The sequence below is a fragment of the Stenella coeruleoalba genome (assembly GCF_951394435.1).
Source record: "Stenella coeruleoalba genome assembly, chromosome: 2".
NCBI lineage: Eukaryota > Metazoa > Chordata > Mammalia > Artiodactyla > Delphinidae > Stenella > Stenella coeruleoalba.
In genome coordinates, this window is record NC_137147.1 from 143,426,218 (window position 1) to 143,445,725 (window position 19,508).

A 19,508-nucleotide genomic window follows, 5' to 3' on the forward strand; every position below is an offset into this window, starting at 1 on the left:
TGAGCACGCTTGAGGACACAATATTGATATGGTAAAGAGTAGGAGAAGACAGACACAATACATTTTGAGAAGAGAGTCTTTGGGAAGAGCTTGCAGCCTGCAGTCTGGAGCCCAGGTGCTGTCAAAGGTAAGCGAGAGGGATGGCCATGGGAGAAAGGGTAGAGGAAACAGAAGTTGAGAACTGCCTATTAGTTCACCAGTTTTCTCAGGTTTCGGTAGTACCCATGCCTTGAGTATCTCTCCCTGGTAAGGAAGTGGGACTTACTATTTTGTATTCTTGACTCTGAAGTCAGACAGAACTGTGTTTGAATTCCAGCCTTGCTACTTACTAGCTGGTGACCTGTACCAGGTCACTTCGAAACTCTCAGCCTCAGTTTTCTTATCTGTATAATGCAGAGAAGATATTCACCTTACTGGGTGGCAGTGGAAGTAAAAGATATTAATGTATCTAAAGAGCTCAGCAGAGGGCCCAAGCACATTGGTTTTTCTCAGTGAATGTTATTTCCTTCCCTTGGTTGAATAATCCCAGTCGTTTGATAGCATTCAGGTCAAAGAGAAGAGCAACTTCAAATGGCTCTTTAGATCAGCTATACAGATGAAACTTTTGGGGGTAGTTTTATCCTTTTAAAAAGAAAGAAAGGGAAACTTACCCCAATCTCATTCAGTTGGCATTCCGCAACCACATTTCTCAATATCCTACTTTCTAGTATTTTGTAGTATTTCTCTTCCTGGCCTATTTTAGCCCCTATTAAGTCAAGCCTAACTAACTGGCTCTATGTCAGAGACACGGGGTCTTAGAGTTCTTCCCTTCCATTTGTTTTTGTTTTCTCAAAGTATTAGCTTTTGGTGCCCAAGGCAATCAGGAAATGAGGGGAGTTTCCCTTTCTGGGAAACAGATAATTAAAAATAACGATGTATTGAGTGCTGGCTGTGCGCCAGGCAAATGGGCTCTGCATCTTACCAGTTTCTTTAATCTTTACAATAATCCTGTGAGTGGGGATTACTATCGCAGATTTATAGAGCCCTGTAGGGTTGATTTGAGGATTAAATGAAATAGGTTTGAAATGTGCTTAGAACATCTAGATTCAATAGATGTTAGCTGTCATTATACTATTATTTTTCAGTGAAGAAATTCAGGCTCAGTTGGGTTAAGACATCCACCTAAAGTCACCCAGCTAGAAGGCTGAAGAAGGATTCCAGGTCTTGCTATGCAATGTCAGTGTAAGAGACCCTCTATGTTTTACATCTTGACTGAAATGACAAAACACTAATCACTTTGAACAATGACAAAAGTTTCAACCCTGATTTAACCTGATAATCCAGTGAATGTTCACCATAATTTTGGGCCAAAACATCTCCTCTCCTTCCTGATCACCCGATCTGCCCCTTGTACACATGCCAACTTCAGTCCTTCCAACTCCCAGAGCACAGCCTTACAAGACTCAACTGCTTTTCCAGACCCATCTCCCACTTCTTCTCAAACCATCAGAGAATACAATTGGTGTACATTTATGGTGTGCCCTGCCCTTCCTCTTGGGCCCCTGGGATTGTTCTAGGGATGAGCACTGATCCCAGCCTGGCCAATTAGCACTTCTTTTCCCCTTAATTTCAAGCTTGAATTAAGAGTGGTAGTCCCTTTCTAATGGTGGCAATAGTAAGATGTAAAACTTGGGGGTGCTGTATTTCCTAATATATAAAGAAAGCCAGTCTTGAAAGAAACTGAAGCCAATGCCACAAGGGAAGCAAAGACGAAGCAAGAGAATTCTGATGGTGCTCAAGTTCCTGAAGCCTCTGCTTACTGCCCCCACCACTTTATGTTGACTGTTCAACAATTTTTTGGATTCCTTAAGCTAATTCTGCTCCTTTACTTTGCCAGGCAAATTCAGGTGGGAAGTTCCTGTCACTTGCAACCAGGAGTTCTGGATAACATAAATGCCACATGGCCACAGCTAAACTGGACTGCCTGCTCATTCTGAGCACACTTGTGCTTATGTTGTTCTTTGTGTGTAGAATGTTCCCCATTCCCACATGTCCAAAACTAACCACTCAGTCTTCAAGGCCCCATTTCTCATGAACTTTCCCTGGTCCAACATGTTGCAATTCAACTATCCCTCTTTTAAGCTCCCCAGTCCTTTAAAAAGGGGAAAAAAGTTCTTTTCGATACAGAGAAGATTAGCATGGCCCCTGTGGAAGGATGACATGCACATTTGTGAAGCGTTCCATATTTTTCAAATCTGTCTCAAGAGAATTATAATGTGTCTATGTCCTTTAGGCCCAGAGCCAATTAAATAAATTCTAACATTCCTTTAAAAAAAAAAGTTCTTTTATGGAACTTAGAACTTTCTAACTTGCGTTACAATTATTTGTATATACACCTCCTCTACTAGTTTCTTGTATATACACCTCCTCTACTAGTTTCTTTCCAGAACAAAGATTTGCCTTGTTCATCTTGTTCCCACTGTGCTACCACAGTATCTGGCACGGATAGCACTACATACATGTTAGTTTCCTTCTTCTTCCCTCCTCCTCACTGGAGGCACACTTTTTCCCCTACAGTTTCGTTTTCTTTCCTCAGCATCAATGTTCCATTCCTTGCTGCTGAGTGAGAAAATGTTCATCTGTGTGTGCCTCAGGCAGTTGTGTTTTGATGAAACAACACTCACAAACTGTTGTAAAAATAAGCTAATTTACCTAAAAATGGTAACTGCATTGCAGCCTTAAGGAGCTACGAGGGAAATGAATACTGGTGAGATAGTGGGCTGTCCTGGTATGTGTGATATTTCATTTAGAATATGGATTTCAAGTGGGAACTCTATAAGGTTTGCATTCAGCAAGAATGGACTGCATTTCCAAAAGAACTACCTGTCAATCTTGTGGTCCTATTTTTAGTATCCCTGCTTCCTTTCAAACCTCTTTGGCAGATCAATTATTTTTTAGGGAGAAAAGGGGTACCAAGTGTGTTCTCATATGTAGACACCCTTAAAAATTCTAGGCAACTTTTGTGGCCTGGAGGTTGGTGTATTGAGACTACATCATTATCAGAATATGTAACTTTTTCTATTTAGCTGTCAGCTCCCTTTTCAAATTCTACAACCTGGGTGAAGTTCTCTCTGTCTAGAAATCTTTTCTCTTTTCTGAGTTCTGAGAATATTTATTTTCTGCACCATCTTTTAGCTCATATCATACTGCCTTTTATTGATGGCTGGTTTTGTTTGTTTTGTGCAAGTCTTTGTCTTCCAGAATAATTTTAATTGGTCCTTGGGTTTGGTCAGTTTCAAATTTTACAGGTACTCAGAGAAAACTGCAATAGTTACACTCTGTTCAAAGGATGATATATTCCAGAGGACCTACTAAAATACCTATCATACATCTATAAATATCAAGTTACAATAAACATCTTGCCCTTCCTTTGTATTCTCCTTCTCTGGTGGAGCAGTAGGGTAAACACGTTTCAGAAGTTGGGTGCCTAACTTTACAATTTTGCTCATTTAACCAACAAAAAAATACAGGGCAATGGAATCCACATTGTTGGTTATTTAGCTATCTTTTCATGGAGATTTATCTCCACCTTCAGTCTTCAGGACCCGAGAGGGCACGGACCTACTTTGTACAGCCTACAGTTCCAGCATGATGTCTTACACAGAGTAGGCACAAATAAATGTGAGAAATAATTGAATAATATATACACTCTCTTGGAGTTTCTTTGTGGGGAACATGATTAAGAATAAAGTGCTAATAGCTATCTCAAAGTCTTTTCGTAAAAAAGTGGAGTATAAAGAAACACATAAAAATAAGGGGGCTTCCCTGGTGGCACAGTGGTTGAGAGTCCGCCTGCCGATGCAGGGGACACGGGTTCGTGCCCCGGTCCGGCAAGATCCCACATGCCGCGGAGCGGCTGGGCCCGTGAGCCATGGCCGCTGGGCCTGCGCGTCCGGAGCCTGTGCTCTGCAAGGGGAGAGGCCACAACAGTGAGAGGCCCGCGTACCGCAAAAAAATAAAAAAATTAATAATAAGGTATTGTTTTCACATTTTGGAAAAGCTTCTTGGCCTCTGATAGGCAGTATTACCTGGATCAGAAGGACTGGCTGAAGGGAACTCCTGGAGACCAAGTATGTGAGGGGGAATGCATTCTCTTTTTCTGGTGTTTAAAAAGAAGCTGTAAGAACAAAATGTTTCTAATTAAGATACCACTGATCTTTCCCTCCATTAATTCCATCTTTCTTCAAATCTAATGGGTATATACAATGACTTCACATCAAAGACTCTTTTCTAATGGTTTAGGAGATGTGCGTTTTATTAGAACAAAGCAGAACTCACAACCCACAACAGAGCAATTTGTTGAAGTTATTTTAGAGTTGATTTACGGATCACTCTTTAGGAAGTGGACTGGATCCTCATTATGTGTGCTATCTTTCTAAACCTTCTCCAAGAAGTGTTTCAGCTGTGCTTCCTCTCACTCAATCCTTCCCCCATACACTTATCACTTGCAGTCTCCTCACATGGCATTATACTTACCTATTTTCTTCCCTTCCTCCTCCCATTACACCATAAGCTCCTTGAAGACAGGTATTAAAGCTTGCTCAATTTAGTATATTCAGTGTCTTGCACAAGTGCCTGGTTTATGATAGGCATTCAACAAAGATCTGTTAAATGAATGGATGAATGAAAATAATGTGTCACATTTATAGAGAGTTTTAGGCTTGCAAGTACTTTCCTATGTTATTTGACTCCCATGATACTCCGAGGCAGGCAAGATACCCATTATTAGCCGTATTTACAGGTTAGAAAGGCTGTAAAAAAAAAAAAGTTACACACATAATAAGGCCTAGCATTTAATAAGTAATTAATATGTGCCAGGAGCTTTACATATATATATATATATATATATATATATATTTTTTTTTTTTGCTGTACGCGGGCCTCTCACTGTTGTGGCCTCTCCCGTTGCAGAGTACAGGCTCTGGACGCACAGGCTCAGCGGCCATGGCTCATGGGCCTAGCCGCTCCGCGGCATGTGGGATCTTCCCGGACCAGGGCACGAACCCGTGTCCTCTGCATCGGCAGGCGGACTCTCAACCACTGCACCACCAGGGAAGCCCCTTTACATATATTTTACTCCTCACAGGAGCCCTGTGATAATAAGAACTAACATTGTGAGTTGACATATAAGGACCTGAGGTTCGGAGAGGTCAAGCAACTTCTCTAGAGTCACACACCTGGTAAGTGGGATTCCAGAATTCTCACCTATGTGACAGTGAAACAAATTATTTGACAGTGAGTCAAAAAACTTAGGCTAAACTGCCTTGCATATATCCAACTTATCTCCGCATATATCCATGGGGCAAGCACTCCCTCTTCTGCCTATATCACAATTTTTCACATTAGTGACACATACATGGCCTGTATGCTGCATATTCCTCATATGTCCCCAGTTAGATTGTGAACTTCTGGAGGGCAGCGATCGGCTCCATGACCTCAGGCAGTTAGACATAACTGCTGCTCGTTAGAAAATTTTCAACGAAGAATACCAGGATGGTGGCTATAAATGTGGAGTCTTGGAGTAAGAACAGGTACAGAAGGAAGACGGGGACCGGTGTATTCATTCCACAACTTAATGAGCACCTGGGCCGGTGTTAGGTGCTGGAGACACAGTGATGACTAGGCCAGTCAGGGTCCCTCCACTCATGAGACTTCACTGTAGAGGTCGAGGTCAAGGTCAAGATCAAAGTCATAATTTACCTCTGTGTTCCTCAGTGGAAAAAAGAGGGGTCGCAGGCCCCAGCATCTGCAGGGTTTTGGCAGTCCTGCAGCACAAATTCATGAATAAAAAGCTAGAAGTAACTCAAGTGAACCGCTTTCATGTGATTGAACTTGACCGGCCAGAAGTCTTGGGCTGGCTGGTGTGGGAGATAAAGAGCGCAGAGCGCGTGGCGCGAGTCCGAGATAAAGGGGTGTGGCCGCCTAGCCTCTGCAGCCAGTTTTTCCACGCGTCGCTCCTTCTGGCAGCAACAGGACGCGGGGCAGTAGGGTCTTCCAGGCCCACCACGAGGAAAAGGGGGCGCGTTGGCTGGCCCCCGTACTGCTCACCGCCGTTTATGAAACGCCCCCCAAATGTGCCTCATGCGGAGTCCGATCCTCGCGGACGCACCGAGCTGCCTGGCCTCTGCGCTGAAAGGTGAGGGCTGCGCGGTAACTGGGTGTTCTTAGAATCTAGGCTTCCCACCCCCAACCATTATTAAATCCCAGTCTCTTTTCCCGTTCTCCTGCACCCTGGCCCGAACACTCCTCCACCGAGCACTCCTCCCCCACCCACTCTTGCCTCCCGCGCTAGGCCTGGGGGGCGGGGCGCGGGCTCCAGGCTGCGCGAGAGTTCCGCCCAAGTCCCGCGAGACTCCCCGGCCGCCGCCGCTGCTGCTGTTGCTGCTGCCGCTGCTGCCGCCGCCGCCGCCGCCTCCTACGTCTTTCCCTTTGACAAGTCGCCGCTGCTGCAGGAAAAATAAAGGACGCGGCCACCGCAGCCGCTGCCGAGCCTGGCTCGGGTCGCCGGAGCCGCGCCCCACCCCCGCCAGCTCTGGAGCCGCGTATGGTAACGCCTTCTCTTCTGTCCTGCAGGCCGCCTGTGCGTGCGCCTAGCTGGCCCGGCAAGGCCAGCCGGAGCCGTTCGGGGGCCGCCGCCGAAGGGAGCCACTGGGGTCCTGGGTGGGAGGCAGGCAGAGGCCTGAGGAAGCCCTCCCGGCGCGGTGCGGCTCCTCGGCCCCTGAGGCCTCTCGCTGCCCGGGCGGCTACAGAGCCGCGTTAGAAGCCGAGCGGCTGGCCCGAGAGGGCGGAGGAACCCGCCCCTCTGGCGGCTTGCTGTATCAGTCCACGGGCCTCGGGGGTCGCGTCTCTGACCTCCCCCACTCCTTTATCTGCTAAGGAGAGTCCCGCCCCCCACCGGGGCTCGGACCGCGGGGTGGGGTGGCGGCCCGACTCTATTTCGGGATCCGAGGAGAGCCGTGACCCGGGTGCCCCCCGTCACCCTCCACCTTTGGAGGGGTGGAGGTTGGGACGACGTGTCTTTCCCTTTTGCTCTGCTTTTTGGGTGGGGGCAGCTTATCATCTGGTAAACCTTTTTTCAAATCTGCCTTTATAAAATAACAATTTATAAAGCTTTTGCTACTGGGAGGGGAGACGAGATACATTGTTAAGTCTCTGGGGTGAGATGAGGAGGATGAAGAGTGGAGCTGTCTCAGGGAACATAGTGAAACCTTTTCTGTGATGGGTGGCAGGTTCTTGGGAGACACAGGAGGACCGGAGCTGGTACGATCTCTCCCAGGAGGTTATGTAAAAGACATTCTGTGCATCCTAGAGAGCTGTGAAACACAGGGACAGAATTTTGCATTAATTTAACAATGGTTTCTATAATGCAGTAGAAAATATGGATACTCAGAATAATAGGAATACCAAATCTGAACACACTGACCCATCCTCGTAATTCCATTTCCAGAGGTAGCATTTCATGGTTAACATTTTGGTGTATTTCCTAACAGACACTTAACAGTTTTTGGCTCATCCTTGACTGGGACTTCCCCATTCTATACATGTTGGAAAAATGATTTGTTTTATTTGAGTCACTTCTTTGACCTGCTTGATTAAAACTGGTTACTTGTTCATTAGCATGGGCTGTACTCTGTCATCACTATCTCTTTCATTGGGCCCTCTTCCAAAATGATTATTAGCTAAATGCTTTTAAAAAAAGAAAACATTAAAAATTATTATTTACTTGGATCTAGGACATATGTGTCTTTACAGTTCTGCCTGTGGTGGGTGCTGTAAAGGAGTAGTATTTGTGGAAAGCAAATAAACTTTGATTATTATGGTGGGAAGAAACCTGTTTACTTCAAGGCTTTATAAAATTGGCTCCCATTGGTTATTTTTAGACCCGAATCATTGTGTGGCATTGTTTGTTTCATAGTGCTTTTGTGATTGGGATGGGATGGGATGGGGTGGGATGGACATTGATTATGTAGATTTCTATAGTGTGTGTTTATACAAGCAAAATTGAGTGTCCTTGGTACCTGTGTGCATATATGTGCATATATATGTACACACATGTGTATTAAGCACCTGTACGCATTCATAAATCTTGGAAGTGAGTTAAAATGTATTGTTATATTATTTGAAGAAAGAAAGCATTAGGTTGGGCAAAGAATAGTCTTGCAATATTTCCCCCAAATCACATGACAGTTTTATATGGCAGAATGAGACATCTAGGGAGGTTGAAAATCTGGAGGCTTTTAAAAATAGGATAGATTGTCATCTATCTGGGGTTGTCATTGGAATGGCCTATTAAGGCCTCTTGTAATTCTAAACTTTTATGAATTTTGCTTTCCCTAAGGTTCTTATCACTTTGCTTCTTAAATTTCTAGTCATGCTGTTTGCTCGTGACACTTACCCATTCATTTGCTCGTCATGTATTCCACTCCCAATGCAGGCATCGTGGTGGTGCGTGGAGGAGAAAGCAAATGTAAACATGTCACTTAATCTGTTTATTAATATAAACATCTGAAAATCTTATTTGATGAAAGGAATTTCAGAAGACTTGTTGATTAGGCTGGGTTGGTTAGTAGAGGATGCAAATAATAAATACAGTACAATTCTAATGTCCCAAGCATTTTTTCCCAAAAAAGATGAAATTACTCAATATTTGAAATTTAAAAAAAAAGACTGCATACATTGAACAGCTGATTTTTTAAAATTCAGATTTTCAGAACTTAAAATAACAATGATGATGACTTTGTAGTTTAGGGTGTGGAGAGAAGTTTGTATTAGGATAAAAGCAAATTGACTTGAGAAAAACCTTGAATTTTATGGTTGGACGACTATGTGATAATAAGTAACAAACTTACTGTAATCTATTGACAGTTTTTTATGTAAATAAAACTTTGGCTTAACAGACAAATGAAATATGTTATTTTGGGCACATACTACAGATTATCACGATATTGAAAACATAAAAAAAAATTGGTTGTTTTAAAAGAAGTTTGCAAAGCCAGTAAAGTTGCAACAGCAGCAAATTTTTTTTGACTAAAAAGGCAGAAGGTATAAAAAACATAACGTAGGTAATTTACTTTTTAGATGCCCGATCTGGTTTTTATGATTTTAGTTTGTTCTGCTGTCACTTACTAGACCCTCTAAATTAATGGGAATATTAAATTCCAGATGAGATCCCTGAGCAAGGGAATAAGACATTCGCATAAGATGATCGATTGATGGATTTTATTTATTTTTAACTTTATTTTGAAATAATGTTAGACTTACAGAAACGTTGCAAAGAGAGTACAGAGAGTTCCTATATACCATTCACATAGCATCCTCTATTGTTGAAGACTTACATAACAATGATCAAACCCAGGAAATTCGCATTGGTGAAATATTATTAACTAAACTACAGACTTTATATGAATGTCACCAGTTTTTCCCCAATATATATATATTTTTTCTCTTCCGGGATCTAATCCAGGATCCCACATTGCATTTAGTTGTTAATATCTTCCTCGTCTTGTCTACAATCTGTGACAGTTCCTCTGTTTTTCCTTGTCTTTCATGACCTTGACACTTTTGATGAGTACTAGTCGGTTATTTCGTATAATATTTCTCATTTTGGGTTTGTCTGATGTTTTTCTCATGATTAGATTGAGGTTCTGTATGTTTGCAAGAAAACTACAAAAGGGATGTGTCCTCACTGCATCATACTAGAGGGTACATGGTGCTGATATGTCTTATTGCTAGTGATATTTTAACCTTGATTGCTTTATTAAGGTGAACTCTGCTGTATTCTCCACTATAAAGTTACTATTTTTCTTTTTGTAATTGATACATATCTTAAGGGAGATACTTTGAGACTATGCAGATAGTTTCTCCTTAAACTTTCTCCCCCTGATTTTAGCAACCATTGGTGGATGTTGCCTGCAACAGTTATTACTGTGGTATTTGCTTACTGGTGATTTTGTTATTTCCCTCGTTCCTTTTACATTTATTATTGGAATTCTTCTGTAAGAAAGAGATGTCCCTTCCTCATTTATTTGTTAAATTATTTATTTTTATAAGTATGACTTCATGGATATTTATTTTATTCTACAGATTCTACTTCAATAGTATCATTATCTTATTGCTCAGATTCTTCCAGTTTTGGCCATTAGGAGCTCTTTCGGGTTGTCCTCCATCCTTTTTTGAGTACTTCCTTATATTCTGGCACCACAGGCTATATTCCATGCTGATCTTGTATTTTTCCTTGTACCTGTCCTGAAATCAACTACTTCTCTAAGGAGATCTGGTTCCTCTTATTGGAGAACAGAATTTAAATCAAGATCTGAATGCTAGGTATGCTCACTGGGGTGTCATTGCTCCTAGGCCCTCAGAGGACAGAGCTAGGAGATATATGTATATATACTAACCTGCTCACACATGCTAGCAGACACACACACATACACACACACACACACACACTTATTTCTGTATTTGTCTTTCTCTATATTTTTAAAACCATATTTGAGTTCATATTAATATCTTGTATTCCAGTCCAACACCACAAGGTTCATTCCAACCTTTTCTTTTTATTTATTTATTTAATTAATTTTTACTGGCGTATGGCTGCTTTACAATGTTGTGTTAGTTTCTGCTGTACCAACCGTTTCTTATTTGTAACTTTTTTTCCTGACAGTGAGAAACCTGCCTCTCATTATCTATAATACTGTATACTAATTTATTTGTTCAGTTTTAGAATGCACATCAAGTAGTGACCGATTGCTAACCCTTATGAGAAACATATTTACCAATGAGTGCAGTATTTGTATACATGTTTTTTTTCTTGTCTTTAGCCTTGCAGTATGTAGTCAACATACTGTTTTTCAAAGTTACTTAGGTTAATTCTTTTGTTCCTCACTTCCTTTAGTGTGGTTATATTATTCATCTGTAATGCAGTTCTCATTCTTTGTATCCTATTTTGGGTTCCTCCAATTCTGGTTGATTTTATTTCTTTTGGTATATGAAACATTACTGCTACTAAACGTTACATTAAAAAACATATACTCATAATTGTCACTCCTTATTCCTACTACCCTATTCCCATTCCCTCCCCTCCCCCTTTTCCCCACCTGTTTTCCATGCCCTTAGGTAACCAGCTTCTTTAGTTTCTCGTTTATCCTTCCATTATCTTTTACACAGATGAACAGATTGTGTTTTTTTGGTATTCCTTTTTTTCTTGCATGCAGTTTTTTAAATTGAGGTACAATTCACAAAACACAAAGCTCACCCTTTTGAAGTGTACAAATCATTGTTTTTTAGTCTATTCATAAGATTGTGCAACCATCACCACTACCTAATTTTAGAACATTTTCATTATCCGGAAATGAAACCCTGAATTCATTAGTAGTCACTTCCTAGTCCCCCTTCTCCAGCCACTAGTAACCATACTTTCTGTTTGTATGAATTTGTCTATTCTGGACATTTCATGTAAATGGAATCATATGATATGTGGACTTTTGTGCTTGGCTTCTTTCACTTAACGTAATCTTTTCTATGTTCATCTATGTTATAGCATGTGTCAATACTTCATTCTTTTTATGGCTGAATAATATTCCATTGTATGAATATACACACTTTGTTCATCCATGCATCAGTTGCTGGACATTTGGGTTTTCTTTTCTTTTCTTTTTTGTACCTGAACATTCAGGTACAAGTTTTTATGTGGACGTATGTTTTCAATTCCCTTGGGTATATACCTAGGAGTGGAATTACCGGGTTGTATGATAACTTTTTGAGGAACTGCCAAACTCTTTTTCCCATTCCCTTCTTTCTTATATGAAGAGTGGCATGTTATAGATACTTTTTGCACCTTTTTTTCAACTTACTAGTATGTCCTGGAAATCACCCCAACAGTTCATTCTTTTGAAGAGATAGTCTTTTGATATTCTCCATTCTTTTTTTAAAAAAATTAAAAATTTTTGATTTATTTATTTTTTGGCAGCACCATGTGGCTTATGGGATTTTAGTTCCCTGGCCAGGGATCTAATGCAGGGTCCCAGTAGTTAGAGCGCTGAGTCCTAACCAGTGGATCACCAGGGAATTCCCAGATATTCTCCATTCTTTTTTACAGCTGTATAGTACTCTACTGTGTAGATGTATCCTAAGTTATTCAGTCATTCTTTTATATGTGAGCACTTAGGTTGTTTCCTATATTTTGCAGTTATAAACAAATTTGCAGTAAGTGACCTGTGAATATATATTTTTGTAGTGTAAGAGATGTGTCTTCAGGGTAGATTCCTGTAAGTGGGATTGCTGGGTCAAAAGTTCTGTGCATATGTAGTTTTGTTAGGTATTGCCAAATTTTCCTCCAGGAGTGTTGTAATAATTTGTGTTCCCACCAGTAATGTATGAGAGCACCTGTTTTCACCACAGCCTTACCAACAGAATGTGTTGTTGTGCTTTTTAATATTTTTGTTTTTGCCAGAGATGAGTGATTTTAAAAAATGCCCTGCAGTCATTTCAGTGACCGGAACCCATCGTGGAAGGGCACTTAATGCCTGCTGTTGGCAGGTTCTTTTTTTTTTTTTTGGTGGCGTTGGGTCTCCATTGCTGCGTGCGAGCTTTCTCTAGTTGTGGCGAGCGGGGGCTACTCTTCATTGTGGAGCACGGGCTCTAGGCGTGCGGGCTTCAGTAGTTGTGGCTCTAGGGCTCTAGAGCGCAGGCTTAGTAGTTGTGGCTCACGGGCTTAGTTGCTTCGTGACATGTGGGATCTTCCTGGACCAGGGCTCGAACCTGTGTCCTCCGCATTGGCAGGCGGATTCTTAACCACTGCGCCACCAGGGAAGTCCCGTTGGCAGGTTCTTACAGCTTGAAAATGAAATATATTGTCCACTAATACTGTACTGATGACCTGTAGGTTATTTTGTGCAGGGGAAATTGACTAGAAGGCAATTTCCGATCTAGCAAGGATTGCTCATTTGAAACTTTCTGCATTTAATGGAGTTGCTGCATTGATTCATAATACCTGTGCTCTGAAATACTTGTGGAGTTTAACAAAGGATAACTGAAATTGTAAGGAGAATATTTTTTCCTCTAGAGTATGTATGAGATAGTAATTATTGGTTCACATTGTATGTTAGTTATTTTGAACAGGACATACAGTACATATTGACACTATGGTATGGTAGTTATTTGAACAGTAATGGCTTTATCTGGAATCTGTTTTATTTCCATAAGAAAGAAGGCCAATCTTAAGGAAGAAGAAATCGAGAGTTTAAAGTTCTGGATTAGGATAATCCTATCAGATTTTAGTGGTGCCAAGAAACTAAGACAACATGAAAAACATCTCCATCTTACAAGGTAACAGGTTCTTCTGCTCAGGGAGGCTGGAAATTTAGGTTCTTTCACCAAAAAGGACATTGTTCCAGGTGCTTGGAACACATTAATGAAAAAACAAACATTCTTGCACTGGAGGAGCTTATATTCTAGTGTTTTTCTGATGAATTGATGTTCTCAGGAAAACAGATGATGAGTGCTGATTGTGAGTAGAATCAGCAGAGGTCTGGTGTATTCTTACAATCACCTTTAGTGGTATAAAACCCTCAAATAACACTTTATTTTACTGGTTACAAAGCAAAGCCATGAAAAGGTTTCCACAAGATGGTAACTTATGTTGTTCACGAATCTTTTTTTCTCTCATTTTAAGTGATTCCTACCACTAGTAGTAGTAGTAGTAGTATTAGAATAATAATAATAACGATAGAATAATAGTATATATAGTATAGTTTTTTTCTCATCTGGGGTTCCATGAGAGAACTAAACCCTAATGTTCTAGGACATTTGAGCATTAATTGTATGTGAAGAATAAACTTCTCTCCAGTGCACCTAGAATGGCACTAGTTATCTACTGTCCTTGGGAGAGTTGAAGATTCATTCCAATATTCATTTCAAGTTCTATGGTTCAGATGATGAACCCGGTTGAGAAAGGTCATAGTCATTATAGTTAATTAGATATTTTGTTTGTTTGTTTTTCTAACTTATTACCACTTATTAGTAGAGTGATGTTGGATAAGTTTTTATCTCTTAGCCTATTTTCTGATCTATAAAACGGGAATGATGATAGTTGCTACCTCATAGGGCTCATGTGAAGATTAAACAAAAAAGTTTTTCCCATCTACATTTATCCATTTCTGTGGCTTTAAGAACTATCTAAATGTTGATTGACTTCCACATTTATATCTTCAGCCCTGACCCCTTTCCTGAGGTACAGTGTCATAGTTCATCTGCTTATTCCATATCTCATTTGGCTGTCTAAAAGGCTTCTCAAACTAAATTTGCACAACACAGAAGTTGTGATTCCTGTCCTCACCATTTCCTCCCAATGTGCCCTTAGTAAATGGCAGGACCATTTACCTAGTCACTCAGGCCAAAAGCCTAGGTGTCACATGTGATTCTTTTCTTTTCTTTATACCCTATAATCAGCCCATCAGCAAATCCTCTTGGTTCTGTCTTTTGAATATATTTCTAATGTGATCAGATATCATCATCTCTACCTTATTACTCTGGTCTAAACCACCATCATGTCCTGGTTAGATAATTACGAGAGTCTCTTAACTGTTTTCCCTGTTTTCTCACTTGACCTCCTACAGTCTATTCTGCCGTTTCACAGCTAGAATGATCTGTTTAACTGTTCATCAGATAAGCCACTCCTCTATTTAATACTTTATAATGACTTCCTTTTATAATTAAAATAACAGGCAGATTCCTGACCATGGCCTGTAAAGTCCTCCATGATGTAGTCCCTGTCTCCTTCTCTCTGTTCACTCCACTTCTGCTACACTGAACTTTGCTGTGTTCTTTGATCATGCCAGGTGCATTCCCAGGGCTTAATACTTGTTTTTGCTCTGTTCTTCCCTCAGGTCTTTGTACTGCTTGCTCCCTCACGTCATTCAAGTGTCTGCTTAAAAAGGGGTGCAGAGAGTCTACCTCTTTAGAGATCTCCAATGAGCACACTATACAAACTAGTGATCACCTTGCCCCTAATTTCTCCTTGTCTCTCTTGCTTTATTTTTTTATAGTACACTTTCTGAAATTTAATGATTTATTTGTCTACTTGTTTATTACTTGTCTTCCTCACTGGAATGTAAACTCTGTGAGAGCAGGAACTCCATAACCTGTTCATTCCAGTGCCTAGAAAAGTCCCTGACACATAGTAAGCCAGAGATGCAGCTCTAGGTAGTTGTCTGTGGAGTGAAGTTATCTCTAAATTAGATTAAGTGATTCTGCCTTTTTAAGATTTTAAGCCACAGAAGAACTATTAAATCAGTTAAGCAATGCTGTGAATTTTTTGCATTAGACACTCATATGTGAAGTGTTAAGATTTAGAATTTATAACATTATCAGGAGCAAATAATTGTTCAAATATGTGCTAAGTAATATTTAAAAAATAAGCTTGGAGTGTAGCTCTTGTGTTTGTTGCAGTGTTTAACATACTTTGGTTGTCCTCTAATTATATGTTAATGTAATAATAATATTTCCTCTTGCTCTGGCAAGCTATTTTTCCTCACTCTAAACTCTTGATTTAAAGTCTCCGTTGATCTTGATTTTTTTGGGGGGGGAATATGTTATTATCCAAGCTTTTTTTTTTTTTTAACTTAATATAAGTAGGATTTATAGAAGCCCTTTTAAATTTTGCCATTTGAGAAGACCTTTCCTGTTAGTCACTATACAAAACTGTTCATGGGAAGTTTTATGTGATACAATTCAAATAAACAGCTTTGCTAACTGATAGTAGTAGAAAGCTAGGATAACCTAGGAATATTATATTATCTATGTGTTAATATAATTTAAAAGCATGTGGGGCCCAGTATCTTTTATATAAAGTATCATTGAACTTTCTTATACAACTAAACATCCAGTGATATATTGATACATTGAAATTTTATCAGTAATATGGTCATAGTTTGACTTCTTAAAATTGCTCATTCTTTTGAAAAGAAGGAATGACGACGAATGATGGAGAGATTTATGTAATTTAGTGAACGTGGTGTGGTGGAGTGGCCAGATGCACAAATAAAGTAATTATATTCGGTAACACTTACTGAGCATTTATTGTGCACCAGGCACTATTCTAAGAACTTTATTGTATAAATAATATTAAATCTGGTTGAATTGTTTATTATTTAAGCCACGTTTATTTTGTAGATAGGAAATTGAAGCACAGAAAGGTTAAGTAACTTGCCCAGGATCACATAGCTAGTAAGTGGTGGAGCCTGGATTAGAATTCAGAAAGAAAGGCAGGTGTCCGTGGAAACTGTGGGAGGCAGAGCATGGAAACGGCCAGCCTCAGTGTGATGGTTTTGTCTGATCTAAAATCCCATCCAAATAATGTCGTTTGGGCAGGACCATTCTACATAGGTGTTCAGAAACTCATGTTGACAGTGAGACAGACTTTTAGGTGTCGCATGTTGCTTTGACTTCTTAAAGAATGTTTCTAGTTTTCTTCTGCCAAAGAAGGGTAATAGATGTTAGAAGAGAACAACAATTGGAATAAGGATTGAACGTTGCTATAGAAAGGTGAATATTAGTGAATCTTTATACCCTGAAGTAAGTTTTTCTTGGTAGACCTTGAAACAATGATATTAAGTAGCAAGTTTAGTCTGCAAACTGTCTAGAGTGCAAACAAGTAATGAAATAATAATGCCTTATATTTGTATATAGCCTTTCAGTTTTCAAAGTAGTTTGGTAAACATTTTCCCAATTTATCTTCATAATACCTCTGTGGGATAGGCAGGGTAGATATTCTGCCATTTGATAAGCTTCCACAGAGGAGAGAGGTAGCTGCCTAATAAACAAGCCCTTGAATAACCTCTAGTTGCTAGACCCTCTTTTATGAAGGTTCTATTCATAAAAGAAGTTGCTGTTCCTTTGCAAAACTGCCAGAGTGTAAGTGGTGGACTTCTGCATTGTATGGTGTTATGGGCTTGATCTCTTAAATTAGTGATTGGAAAGTTGCTTAATCTGGAGGCAGAAGACACTTGGCATGATGAAAGGGCAAAGATGGCCTGTTGTAATTGGCATGTTCTTAGTGTTATTCTTAAAGCCTAGGCATTTTTGAGAAATATAATTTAGATTAAAAATATAAAATTTAAGATTAAAATATAAATTAAAAATATAATTACAATACTGTTTTGATCTTTTTTAAACCAGTATTTTTCACTAAGACCTTTTACAGTTAGGCTGTAGTAATATTGATGCTGTTTTGATTGCACTGTAGATTAGCATAGGGGTGGGGCACTTTGCTTTTTTAAAGTCAGAAAGAGTTTGGTAGCTTCTGAAAAGAGTCATGTAATGTGTGGCAGTAGGGAAATGCTGATAAAGTTTAGTATGTCACCTGTTTCCCCTGTTCATTTTGAAACTATTCTGAATTGCTTTGGTTAATTTAAATTAGTCTGAGATAATGAAAAGGAATTTTTCAAAACTCTTTAAAGATATGCTGTATAAGGGAATAAAGTCAGATGCAAATTCACAGAATCATTTCACTTTAAAGTAATTCATGATTGACAAAATGTGACATTGTTTTGCAAAAATCTAAAGAATTGCTGAATGTTTTGTATTTTTAAGTTGTAGCTTTCAGTTCTCAGTGATATTCTCCCTTTCCATGGTGCTCTCTTGTAACTGCCTCTTTATAACCAACCCCTCCCTCTTGGTCTGCCTTCTGTTGGTTTGGCTCTTTATTTCAGAGTAGTATGTAGGCAGGAAAGAGTTCTTGTACACAAGATAAAACTAGTCCTGTTTGGAGCTCAGTGAGCTGGAGCACTTATGCAATATGTCTGCTGACGATAAACTCCAGAAGTACCATAAGCCCACAGGAGTAGAAAGATAGCGATGACTCTGCAATATTGTCTGCAACTTAAATAGAAATTAAAAAAAATCATAATTAAACTATATTTTTTTCATGGAAAGCCATAAATTAGCTAGATATTGTTAACAGACTTGTAAATAAGAGTTAATTACATAGGAGAGTTTAGCATGTTGAGTGTTAGTGAAATTCTTGTCAAATGATTTCTTTTAGTACTTTATAAACATGATTTGTTCATAGTAAACTTAAACTCACTTATGCTTGACTGTGCATTAATCTATTATGGGAATATGTAGAGGCTATTTGCAGTCCTAGGTAGGTAATTCAATTCCCAGACAGTGTTTTTTTTTAAAATCTTTTTTATTACAAAGTATTTTAAACATATATTAATATAAAAGTAGAAAGGATAGTTTAAACAGCTCCTATGAACCCATCATTGAGCCTCCAGAATTATTATAGACAGTATTATTTTCTCTATATTTCTATCCACCACTACCCCACTCCCAACTCTGGACTTTTTTGAACCATATCCCAGACATATTTAATTTATAAATTTCAGATATTTAATTTGTAAATTTCAGGTATTTCAGTATGGATCTTTTAAAGATAGTCACTCTCTCTTTTTTATAAAATAAGCATAACACCATTATCTTACCAAAAAAATTTATAGCAAGTTCTTAATATCAAATATGTAATCAGGTTTCATATTTTTCTGATTGTTTTATACACACACAGTTTGCTTGAAGTGGGATCCATATAAGGTCCATACTTTACAATTGTTTGTCTTGTATATTAAATCGCTTTTAATCTTGAGACTCTCCTTCCATCTTTCTTTTTTTCTTAAAATTCTTTGCTAAAAGAAAACAGGTTTTTGAGAAGTTTCCAATAGTTTCATTTTGATGATTGCATCTCTGTACTGTAATGTCATTTAACATGTTCTGTCTCCTGAATTTCCTGTAGTAAATTGATAGAATTCATCAGATTTTTTTTTTTTCTTTTGGTAAGAGTACTTCATAGGAGGAATTTGTGTTTCCATCAGGAAGTATGTAAGGTCTTGTCATCTCTCTTTGTGACGTTTGCATCTATTGATGATCATTGCTTTGATTTACTAATTCATCAGGGATTGCAAAATAGTGAAATCCTATTGTTCATGTATTAGATGGTGTTTTTTAGGATAGTTCTTCAACAGTGTAAATTGTATATTTAGGGCCTTGTATTTATATCAGAGCTGGTTCTGGGATGATTTGACAGTGTTCTGTAGTGAATTCCTTTAAAAAAGGAAGAGCACAAGTTTTTATTATTGAAAATTCAGAAAAAACTTGGGAGTATTGAATAACTAGAGTTGTTTAAAGGACATTTGGCCAATAAATAGCTGAACGTCTCATCATGAGATAATAGCTTGTCACCTACCATACGTAGCTGGTCATTGGTGTTTGTTCTTTTACGGTCAGTGTTCATATTTAGAAATTTCAAAAAGTAATTTGTACAAGGCAGCAGTTGTTAGTTTTTTGAGTTGGATTTCTCAGCGTGAGTTTGAGAACAGGCTTTGTGTGTGAATCAGATTTAAGAAATATTAAGTTTATGTAACATAGCATATTTTGTATTAAAAGTTGTCAAAGAACTAGAGCAGCAGCATTTCCCA

At 39.1% G+C, this 19,508-nt stretch overlaps 1 protein-coding gene across 14 annotated transcripts in view; it reads left to right on the forward strand.

The window, feature by feature from the left end:
• Positions 1–5,864: 5,864 nt before the first annotated feature.
• Positions 5,865–19,508, forward strand: part of HERC1 (HECT and RLD domain containing E3 ubiquitin protein ligase family member 1) — a 214,636-nt gene continuing 200,992 nt past the window's right edge. For 10 of the 14 annotated variants that reach the window (XM_079914121.1, XM_079914114.1, XM_079914119.1 and 7 more), the window contains exon 1: positions 6,426–6,586. The gene's annotated coding sequence lies outside the window, so the exon portion shown is untranslated. Of the gene's footprint in view, positions 6,176–6,425; positions 6,587–11,488; positions 13,366–19,508 lie in introns of those variants that run through there. The other 4 variants (XM_079914124.1, XM_079914122.1, XM_079914125.1 and 1 more) reach the window with 3 other exon arrangements.